The sequence below is a fragment of the Harpia harpyja genome, chromosome 22 (genome assembly GCF_026419915.1).
Source record: "Harpia harpyja isolate bHarHar1 chromosome 22, bHarHar1 primary haplotype, whole genome shotgun sequence".
Taxonomy (NCBI): Eukaryota; Metazoa; Chordata; class Aves; order Accipitriformes; family Accipitridae; genus Harpia; species Harpia harpyja.
Window position 1 is genome coordinate 17788940 of NC_068961.1, and position 12127 is coordinate 17801066.

Here is a 12127-nt window from a genome sequence, read left to right on the forward strand (position 1 = left end):
AACAGGATGAAAATATTTTGCTCTGATGATGCACTCTTCCTTTCTTATCTCTCTGGCGCATGATGCAGATTTGCATCATGTTGTATCCTGGCAGCCTGAAGTTCTCAGGTTTTTAGTTTTAGGAATGGCAGTTTTGTACAACCTGAATGTTGGGTCCGTATGTGTTTGTGCATGCAGTGTGCTTAACATGATGATCAGCAGTTCTGTCCTTCATCAGAAACATCTCTGTCTGACATCTTTGCAAGGTTTGAGAGCTGTGACTGCTTATGGACTTTTGCAAGCATTATTTTGACTGGTGCACTGGAATTCTGCTTGGGCTTTGCAGTGGCACTTCATCCTAGGAATAATCTCTACCAGTGACACCTGGCCCCTTACTGACAAGGTGACATGAGTTCTGATGCAATCTTTACTTTCCTTAACTTTCTTCTTCACTAAGGCAGCATCTCTAGTTTCTTTGCTACCAATGCATTCTTTTACATTGCTCTCATTTTGCAGAGCGATTTTTCTTTTGCTCTGGCAGTATAACTTCTCATGACAGCCACCCACTGGGTTTATGGGTCCTCATTCATTTGCCACAGACTCTCCCTTCACTTACAGGTGTATAACCTCCACATAAGATGCATACACTGCCAGGTATGTTTTGACTGGAAGTGGATTTTAGCAACACTTGCATCGTCCCGATAGTTTTAGCAGAGCTTTTTGCTTAATTTCAGTCAACTGCATTAATTCTTGTTGAATTTGTCTCAAAGATTGCCTAGTATTGGATTAATTTCATTCCTATCAATAAACACAAATCCTTCATTAACAAACCTGTCATAAGCCATTCTGTGGGTTCACTTTGGATCTTGTACTGAGTCATTAAATTCATGGCTTGCCAATACTGGATTAACTTTCTGGAGAGAACAGTTTAGGTATTCAGCTAACATCTAGCCAAGCACTATCCATGTTGCTCCCTCTCCTTTCTACTCAGGTTAACAAATAAATTTGTAGGTCCTTCTCGATTGCAACCTCCAGTGAAATGCAAGCCAAGCTTTGTCTGTTGATTGAAGTCCTACTGCTTGTCAGAAATGCTGTGTTTCTGTCCTTCACCTACAGTAGGCATGGACTCCAGAATACTCTGTCCTCTCAAGGAGTGTCCTGTCTTTTGGCTCTGTCACAGGTGGCACTGGATTGAGATTTGGGAATTGTGACTCTGCAAAATGGGGATTATGGCAGTGTGAAGTGCTCTGAAATGTGTTGTTGGAAAGTGCATATATGAGACCGGTGTTAGAAGTATTTTGCTATTTGCATTATAATATATAGGTATAGTAAAAAAGGACAGTGAAGTCAAAACAGAGCAGTGACAATTGCAGTCTTACAAGAGATGATATTTTAAAGTTCTTTCCCAATTGTACAGCTCATTCTTGTGACAAGTACTGTCTCAGCATCATTAATGAATTTTGCTTCTGGGTATATCTTGTAGGCAGCAGCTGTGCCTTTAAAAAAAAGATCCAGTGAGAAGAACAGCACCATTTTCCTGCTGATCTGCTCAGCTTCCAAGCATAACAATTGAAAATAAGCATCTTAGGAAGAACTGAGCAGACCTCATGAAGTGATTTACAATAGCGTCATGGGGTGACTCCCAATAATGTCACAAATTGAGCATATGGTAATTGTTCACCTCTTACTGTAAGGTTTCAGATGTAAACTAAAAAAGAAACAAAAAAAGCGCGGTTTTATTCTGGCCAATAATTATAAGTTCAGCAGCGTATTAGAACATTAGCATATTAATTACATGATAATCAACATAACAACAACACAAATCATAATGTGTTGCAATTACTAACCTAGGATAACATTTTGAAAGGGGCCTTCATGCTTTAGGAACCGAAGCCAAGGTAACTTGGGCACCTACATCTCACTGAAAGTTGCTGAAGAAATTTTGAGAATGCTATTCCACACTTCCCTTGCCTTAAAAGAACCCTTGATCCTGATGTTATCTTTCTTATTTACTATTAGTAATGCTGTAGCTTTAACTGAGACTATTGTTTTTTCCCGAGCTTTTGAATATGTGTGGGTGTCCGTCACAGACTGCAAAGCCTTACAGAAGTTCCCAGGAGTGGCACTGTCCTGTAGCATGGTCCAGCCAACTCCATATCCCCTGGGAATGACATTCCGGTTGATGCCTGACATGTCTAAGCCATTGGGTACAGTTTCACCACTAGATGGGAGCATCGGTTATTTAGCCTTTGCTTTGAAGTGGTGTTCTTATAGCCTTGGAAAATCATATTCCCTCTTGGCTCTTGTTACAAATTTGCGGGAGGCCTGAACCTCCCCCCATCACTGCGCAGCACACTCAAGAAGCGCTGGCTAACACCGGTCCCTCGAGGACATCCCTTTCGGCTCATGTCCTGCATGACCAGTATTCAAAGTGGTACCTGCTGTTTAGGATGGAAGCACTCAGTTACTCCCCAAGTCTTGAAGGGCGAGCTGGGAATTGCAAGAATGTTCCAGCAAGCTTGTTTTATGGCTTATTGTTTCATTGGGAAATGGGGCATCTGTAGTTTGCAGGTTGTCCTAAAATCACTCTGACCACCAGAGAAAAGTAAAGGTAGAAGGAAAGACGGACCTGACTTTTCTGGTCCAAAACCCAATGGTGGAGTTGATGTGTTTCCAGACAGATGCACAGAAATAAAGGGAAACCTTAAAGGCTAGCCCAGCTCCAGGACATCCTTTCTGACCCCTGCAGCTGCCAGGATGCTTCCGCAGCTCTTTTAGGTGAGATCAAATGCTTAAACAAGGCTGTGGTGCAGTGCATGTCCCTCACCAAAAAGATGTCCACCTAGGGGCATGTCTCTCCTCCTGTGCCTCTGACTCCAGGGGGTCTGTTCAGTTAAAATGTCCCCTTCCTCCCCCAGGGCATGTTTGCAATGCTTGAACTTGATAAAGATATCCTTTAACACCTTTTAAATAGAGCCATTGCCTGCCCTCACCTTGATGCTGCTTGAATAGGAAGATGGCAGACAATAAACCAAACTAAGGGCTGTCCCTGTCCTCAGTTTAATTATAAACGAGCTCTTCATCCAGTATGAGGGAAACGGTTCCTACAGAAGCAGGATGGAGTACAGACCTCAACGTACAACCTCTTTTTTCAGTTGAGAACTACAATGTCTTCACGTGTATATAACTGACAGCCACACTTCACAGAAAATTAACCAAGAGAAATAACACAAGTGGACCGTTACTAACTCGGGACTGAGACTTGATATGAATGCAGCCAAAGAGCTGCCAGGTGGTAAAGGGTTTAGTTGTGTGCCTCCTGCTCTGGGCTGTGGGGGTTACGAAGAAACAGGATCTGTGGCCATCAGTCCATCAGCTCCCTCCCAAGCAGCCGTTCTCTGAGAAGAAAATCTGGGAAAGGACATGCATGTGGCCAAGATCTTCCTGGGAAAGGCACAGATTCAATTCAGCACTTCCATGAGAGACAGCCCAGAGATTTCAGCAAATGGAAGGAGACCCCAACCCGAGGAAGCACGAGGGTTCAGGATCAGGCTCTGAGCCTGCCGGCCAAGGGGGGGATGAGCAGTGGAGGAGATGCAGCAGCTGGAGGGCTGCGGTGTGGAGGTGGACATCTGGACTTTACAAATCAGAGGGGACAAGGGGTTGCTGCAGGCAGAAGGTCACAGGGATAACGAAGAGCCCCAGGGCAGCCACTGACTGTCGGCCTTGAGCTGTGGCAGGAGAGATGTGCCAGCCGGGAAATAACTGGTGGCATGGGACTGCTGGGGCAATGTGAGCGGGAGGCATGGGCTGCACTAAGGAGGCATGACGTGTGGCGGCTGCATCAGGGGAATTTCACTTTTCTCCAAGCACCCCCTGCTTTCAGCTTCACAAAAAGAAGACAGTCTTAGCCTCTGTGGCTAGGAAAAACCTCTAAAAGGAGGGAGGTTGCTATGACTTCAAGACCCTGAAAACAGAAGGCAAATGGGAAACACAAAACTTGGGAAAAAATGTACTTTTAACACCATTGTGATTTTCTCCGGGCATGACATCCTTTCATGTCTACAACTGACGTTACCACAGGTACCCTTCTACTGGGCTGTGCCAGAGGCCCGAGCTAGAAACGTCTCATTACCTTTGACTGTAACGATTTGAGTCTCCTAGCTGTGTCCTGACACCCTGCTTCTCCAAGGTGTGACGCAGAGCCATGTTCCTCACCGGCAGCCAGCAGCAGAGATGAAGACAAGCTCTGAAGTCTAGGATGTGCAAGGAGCTGTATTTCCTCCTCATTAGCACTCAGTTGGAGACAAGGTGCCTTCCAGGTCGCGGTGCACACAACACAGGCTTGCTGGTCCTGCAGGAGCCCATTGCCCTGTTTGGGAATGCAGGGGTACAGGCTACGCAAGCAGTAAAATGGTATTCCTGTTTATTGCTGGATGAAGCCTACCTGATTAAAGTGTGACAAACTGCTGAGCCCAAAAGCACACAGATTTGCTGTAATGCACAGATATTATGTTGAAACCAACTAGTTTTTCTCAAAATCATTCAACTTGTCTGCAGCCTCAGGGGAGATTACAGTTTATTGACCGAGTGAGTAGCAAAGTGGCTGGGTATCACATTCCATCAGACTTATGTAGGTTCAGCTAGGAGTAAAATCTGTCTTCAGGTTAGTTCCTCCGCAAGACTTTGTGATGTGACTAGCACTGAGATCAGATTTCATTGGCAAATCAAGTAGAAAGCAAAGTGAGGTGCAGAGAACTCATTTTAAATCACAGCTGAAATAATACCAAACATGCAAGTGAAAAAATTGCTGACAAAGTTAATTGCTTTTCTTCCATCTTAAAATAGTTCCAAGTTTGTTCCAGTGCAAAAGTCACTTGCAAAGACTCTAGGGCATTAAAATTAAGCTTTCTTCTTTTGATTTAGTCCAGGAATTAGCTGCATGAGAAACTCAGGCAGGGACACCAGCTAGAAGAAAATCAGAAAAGTCAAAGATATGGGATCTGGCAAAGCTCTCAAAGGCAGTACACTGACAGTTAAGTTTCTCACTAATCCCCATGATGCATGTGTGCTTATAAGCCTATGGAAATTGTGTTTAATTCATTTTTTTTTCCTAAATTAGGAGTTTACTTCAAATTCCAGATTTTCATTAGGCTTTTTTCTTTCTTCTCTTCTCTTCTCTTCTCTTCTCTTCTCTTCTCTTCTCTTCTCTTCTCTTCTCTTCTCTTCTCTTCTCTTCTCTTCTCTTCTCTTCTCTTCTCTTCTCTTCTCTTCTCTTCTCTTCTCTTCTCTTCTCTTCTCTTCTCTTCTCTTCTCTTCTCTTCTCTTCTCTCCTCTCCTCTCCTCTCCTCTCCTCTCCTCTCCTCTCCTCTCCTCTCCTCTCCTCTCCTCTCCTCTCCTCTCCTCTCCTCTCCTCTCCTCTCCTCTCCTCTCCTCTCCTCTCCTCTTCTCCTCTTCTCCTCTTCTCCTCTTCTCCTCTTCTCCTCTTCTCCTCTTCTCTCCTCTTCTCTCCTCTTCTCTCCTCTTCTCCTCTTCTCCTTCTCCTTCTCCTTCTCCTTCTCTTCTTTCATCCTCTTCTCTTCTTTCATCCTCTTTTCTTCTCTTTTCTTCTCTTTTGAACAGTTAACCTGCTATGTTTGAATTCAGTTTTTCTACAAGGTGAACAGCAGCTGAAGCAGCTATGTTTAGGACTCTGAAAATGTTTGGGCCTGCAGAATTTGAGACTATAAATCTTTTGTACCAGGATTTGCTTTCAGCATCTGTTTGGAACTTTATGAATATCACAACTAAATGACAAGTTATTATAGCACATGGACAAAATTCCACCTTATTTATAAATATGCCATTCCACTCAAATTAATGAGGTTTCATAGTTAATATAGCTACTTCTTAATAAGTAAGGGCCCAGCCTGAATCCTGTTTATCCAAAAACTCCCTAAAGCACATTGGTTTGTTTTAAAGCATTCAAATCTCTAACTGCTTAAAATGCAAGTCATGGGATTGATAAATATGCTTGGCTCAGGAGGAAAAATATCACTTTTACAAAGATGCATATCAGCATTAAGTACGGAATTTAAAAGCCCACAGAAATGTTGGCTTGACAGAGGAAGATGGAACATCCACTCTCTTCCTCTCAGGCTAGGTAACTTCATTAATGTTCAACTTAGAGTATGGAGATTGCCTCTTTCACCACTCACACTTTTATTCTTTGAAAGGGCACAGTCTTCCTTTATAAGCAAAGGCTCAAATGTGGGATGCAGCGCTCCTGGCCAGCAAGGGCTCCATAAGAGTGTTTAAAAAAACAACTGTTGTATCTTTCTCACGTATACTTTCTACTGATTACTCTGCTAAGTTAGTGTCCATAGTTCAGTGGCTTGGAAATATTCCAGAGAAGTATCTTGGTCCAGCATTGGAAAATGGTATTGTCTGACACTTAAAAAGTTCACAGGAGAGGATCAGTTTTGCCAAATATCCTGATTCACACTGAAGTAGCTGAAATCACCTATAGAAATTTGTTGCTTCAAAATTAAGTTTTCCTTTCCTATGCAGAAAGGTGAAGACATGCTTGAGAAATGTAATAAAAGTAAGGTGTCAAAGCTGAAACCAAACATTACAATTAACTTATAGCTGAATGCTTTTGGATAATTTGCTTGGGTTATTATTTCAAACAAATGGTTGAAGTAATGTTTTTTTAAACCTGATTTGGGATAGAAAAAGTGTTCTTTATGTTAAAACCTCTTTTATGGCCAAATGCATATGGAGATGTGTCTCCATGCCAGAGCAAACAAACCGGCTACAGGGAACTCAAAAGAATGTGGCCAGACCTCGTGCTGGAGAGCTATTCCTCTGCATCTTAGAAAGTGAAATTCACCTATCCTTCAAAAAAGAACAAATGAAATTTCAAAGGTCTTTGCTCAGGTAACCTTAAAAGAAAACTAATTAAGGGAACTGTATAGAAAGAAACATAGGGAAATGCTTGTCTTCTGCAATGGAAGAGAATAAGAATCATCTGCGTATGAGAGAAGTCATCTAAGTTTGCCATATAACTCAAGTGAGCTTGCCAAGTCTCGTCTGGAAGGGACCTCTAGTCCAGCCTTGTGCTGAAAGCCTCTGCTTTTTAGGTTACCCAGGGCCCTGTCAGGACAAGTCGTGAGTGTTTCCAGCGAGGGAGATTCCACTACTTCTCTGGACAACCTAGTCCAGTGTTTCACTGTCTCACAGTGAAATGTTATTTTCTTATATCCAGACAGAATTTCCCTTAAAGCAACTCCGGGCATCCTTGTGAAGGGCACAAGTCCATCTTCTCTGTAACTGCATTTCAGGTGTTGGAAGACTGTGACTACATCCCCCTGGAGCCTTTCCTTCTCTAGGACAAGCAAACCCAAATTCTTCAACTTTGCTTCATGTCAGGTTCTGCAGTCCTCTCATCATCCTCCTGACACCTCTCTGGATCCTCTCCAGTTTTTCAATGTTTCTCTGGAACTAGGGAGACCAAACTGGGGCACAGTGTTCCAGTTGTGGCCTAAAAAGTGCCAAGTACGGTGGGACAATCACTTTCCTTGATCTGTTGGCTGTACTCTTGCTGATGCAGCCCAGGATACGGCTTGCTGCAAGGGCAGACTCCTGGCTCGTGTTTGGTTTGCTCCCCATTAGGACCCCCAGCTCCTTTTCAGCAGATCTGAACGTCCCCAGCCTGTATCCTCAAACTTGAACAGCAATTGTTGATATTGAGGAAGGAAGTTGTAGTTAGTCATTTCATAACTCACCCTAAAACGATAATGCAAGTTCTGTTTATTGCAGTTTGGATTCCATCACCACAGCAAAGGACACTTTCCATTTTTGCATTGCACCAGCTGTCTTTCCAGTATAGCCCTTCAGCTGATCAGGGTTACTTTAATACCACATGAGGTAAAAAAAGAAAGGGTCCGAGTAGCTGCTGGACAGGATGGGATTCATCCTCCTACATAATTCCTGTCTGAAATATGAACTGCTGGGACTGGCATTAATCCCAGCAGCAGAAATCTGCTTGGGTAAAGCAGCTCATTGGTGTATGACCAGCAAGTCTGAAAGGTTTTGTCTCATGGCCACTCGCATCTGGATCAGCCCGAGGGTAGTGGGTCCCTGCTACTCTGAAGACATGCCAAAGGGACTTCTCTCAGGTAGCAAATGGAGGAAATATGACACATCAGGGCAGATGCTGAAGCCTCAGGGAGGGAAGGGTGAGGAAGGAAGCACATTGAGTCAGACTGCTCGGTTCCTGGTGCAGGTGTGTTGGGAGAGCCTGAGAGAGCCTTTGCAGTCTTCATTGCACCTCTGTGATACAGGAGCACCCCCTTCCTAGTGGCATGTTCCTACCTCTTAAAAAAGGTACATGTTTTTCCCTATGACTTTATTCATGCTGTCCATTCCCAATTAGTACTGGAGACTTTGTCCAGTCTTTTTTTAAATGGTCAGAGCAAGGGGACTTCCATCAGTTCCTAGGATTCAGTGATCCATTGCTTGATTACAATCAATGCCACAAAGAACTTCCAAGGGTTTTGCCTACATTTCCTTTGATCGATGCCATTCTTTTGTTACTAGCTATTCCTTAAATCATTTTAAACAAGGTTTCTGAGCTTCTTTGCACCTGCAGGTGCTTGCACGGAGTTATCCAATTCCCCCTGAGTTAGAGATACTGAGCTAAGCATATTTATTTCTTTTAATCTGCTCTAGAAATGAATCCCTCAAGTTCTTTAATCATTTTTTTTTGTTGCCCTTTTCTGAATTTCCTGTGGTTTGTTGGAGCCTTTCTGGCAGAGATGTGCTTAGACTGGGGAGCAGTAGTCTACCTACAGCTTCTCTGCTTGCTCCTCTCTGCACCTTGTCTCCGGGTTCTCACCTCTCCAACCGGGGAATCAGTGGTGAGGCCCTCAGCAGCCTCTGGAAAACGGAGCAGTAGCCTGAAATCAGCTCCGTCAGCTCTGATGGTGTTGGAGCTGAGCCCTCTGTATGTTGTTTGGCTGAGGCAGGGCAAGACAGATGCTGCCAGTCCTGAGAAAGCTGCCGCCCTCTTGAATCTGCACACCTCAGAGATGTATTCCCGAAGCTTTGCATCTTTATATAAGATATAAATCAGAGTGCTTTGTAACTGAAAGCACATGCATGTGGAACAGGCTGATGGAGGGAGTGATTGCATGCCAAAACATAGTTTTGTGCAGAAAAAGAATTAAAGAAAATGGTATAGTGTAGTGCACGTTCTCAGCCCAAGTGGAATCCTGCTTAATATAGGAGCACAGGCTGGGAGTCAGGGCACATAAAGATTGCTTTGCAGCTTTCACTTCCTGAGGAAGATTATATAGAAATTCAAATCCCAGCATGAATTTTAACACACAGCTTCCAACAGCTGTTGGGTATCACATAAGGAATTGGCAAGTCTGTGGCAGCAGCTGCGTCTTGCCACATCCCTGGCAGTACCACAGAGCTGTAAGAAATGGAGGTGACGCAGGTACTTTTGTGAAGCATTTTCTACCTGGGTTGTATTGAAACAGCAGCTGTGGTGACAGAAGACATTCAAGACCCTCCATGTTACTTTCTTCAACAGAGTTAAAAGAAGATCATAACTGGTTTTTTTTTTCCAGTCTATAAAATGTACTTACCAATCTATGGTACTATATATACTAAATCAAAATACAGGGTTTTGATCTTTAGAAAAGAAAATATGTTTTGAAGTCAGAGACGTCCTATTTCATGCACAGTCACATGATTTCAGAGGCAGAGCTATGAATTACACTTGCAGTCTTGCTTTCTATTCCACCGACATCGTTTCAGGTGCTTTATTTGCATTTGTCCCTGAAACAAGAGGATGAACACCTCAATCTGAAGAAACTGATGTCCATTCTGACATCTCTGAAAAACTCACGTGTTGTTTCCATGCCTGTTGGTGGGGAAAGGATGCAGCCACAATGCAGCAGTCCTTTAGGTGGGCTTTTGTTCAAAATTGGACCAAAGAACTGTAGCTGTTCCATGACATTAATTTCTGACATACTTTAGGGCATTTGAGCATTACTATTGCTTTGTAATAGACAAGCAGCACACAGTAGGTACCCTTCAGATGAGAGGAGTAACATCTAGCCAAGAAATCAGCAGTGTCCTAACACAAGAGAATTCAATCCGTTGCACACATCTTACCCTACCCCTTAGAACAGTCGGGTTTTTTTCTTTCTCTACCCCAAAGAACAAAAAAAAATCAGTTTGTGTAGATGTTTTATTTTTCACAATAACAGCTAGCCTTGCTTTTCAAATAGTGAAACGTCTGAAGGGGTTAAGCCTGGATGTGGGCTATGTACGGTTTTCAGTGGTTAGGGGTCAGGGCAAAGAAGGGAATCAATTTTTTCCCTGCTTTTAGAGCACAAATTATTGAATGTGCAAGATTCAATATCAGGTAGTAAGCATTTCTACGGACCTAGTCTGTACTTGCAGCAAATTCAGTGGCACCATGTGCGTTCCATAGGGAATACGTACGTATGCCATAGGGAACAGGATTTCATGGAGCATGGAGTATGGAGTGCAGTCTGTTGGGAGTGGGTTCTCTCTACTCACTTCATCTATTGTTTCTGATTATTTTCAGAGTCCTCAGAGATGCCTCCATATAATAATGTCTCTAGGAACAATTCTTAATGCATTCAAAAGAGCTGGACCGGGAAATGAATATGTATTTATAAATATGTTTTCATACAGAGGTTGAGTATCCATTTTAATGAAACAAAACTTGGACTAGTGAATGACATTAAGCAAAGCAAGACAGATTGTCTCCTTTCACTCTGGGGAGTCTATCCCCAGATTTCCAGACTGCCATGCAGAGTCCTACAGATTTGGACTGGATCTCCAAATACTTCAGACACAGCCCCTTCTCCCCCTCACCTTAATTCTAAAAACTTTGCTATTCATTTAAACACTGCAGGGCTTGCAAATCAGTTGATTATTGCCAGGAACAGGTCTTTGACACTTTGGGGAAAAATCTGTGAGAGTATACTTGAAAAACTCGAGAAAAAAACAATGTTCATGTCTATATAACTGAGCTTCTCAGTGCTGGAGCTTGATTTCTTTTCTCAGATGTCTTAAATCTGAGCTCACGCCAAACAGTTTAGGTTGGCCCACAGAAATGTTGGTTTCTTAGTTCTTGCAGTAATTTTGCACCTCTCTGGCATCCACATGGGTATGGTAAGCTTAGGAAATTAATTCTGTCTCTGCTGAGAGTCAAGAAAAATGTTTCTATAGCTATTGTATTCAGTTCGATTTAACCACGTTCTTTTCTCCTTCTCTAACTCTGTGCACTCAGTGGAGTCTGGAAAGTGATTGAGCTGACCAGTTAATAGGTGTTTATTTCAGGATGAGATAAATCTCTCCCCATGCTCCGTCACTGTATTGACTAGCTCTCCACTGAGTAGGGAGGGAATGTACGGATCTAACTTACATGTAAACACCTATGTATAGATATCAGAATTTGGGTGTCTGTAGTCTGGAGCTGGAGCTCCCCTTAAGCGTATCTCCCTAGGCAGAAAGTTTTGGACATTCTCGGTGTCCTGCCAAAGCCAAGAGCCAGCGTCTTCTATGAGAAATGACACTGAAAGGAAGGGAGGTGTTGCAGTGGTTTGTTCATACACATTTGGCCTTTAGGATCGACCTCAACATGACCACAGGACGTCTCAGAGATGCTCCTCTTCAAATATGTCCACAGAACCCCGGGGCAAGCTCCCAGAACCCAAATCCTCGAACTCAAGCTCTGAGAAAGTGAAGGAGATGTCAGAGCGTGGCTTAGGCTGGCCAAGTACGCGTAGCACTGACCTGTCCTGAGCCAAGCCCCCAGGCACCACACACATATTTAAAAGGAATGTTAAAGTAAATAGAGCAAAAAGAATCCCAAAAGCAGAAAAAGCCATGAGAAAGGCATCGTTCTCCCTGAGAAGACTTCTCCTGGTGTAATTAAGTTTACTCAATTTAAAGTAAATCCTCTCCTGTCTGTTCTCTTTATGCTGAGGCGCTGTGCACTTGGCAAGGCTCTGGCTGAAACAGTGTCCTTCAAAAGGTGGGCAGACAATTTTCCAGTGGTAATAAGGCAGCAGGAGAGTGTGTGCAGTGGTCCCGAGGAGTGTGGTGGGAGCCGTGTGCT

At 43.4% G+C, this 12127-nt stretch overlaps 1 protein-coding gene across 1 annotated transcript in view; it reads right to left on the reverse strand.

Annotated features, from left to right (window-relative positions):
* Positions 1-12127, reverse strand: part of ST6GAL2 (ST6 beta-galactoside alpha-2,6-sialyltransferase 2) — a 174370-nt gene that overhangs the window by 63556 nt on the left and 98687 nt on the right. The gene's annotated exons all lie outside the window — the stretch shown is intronic.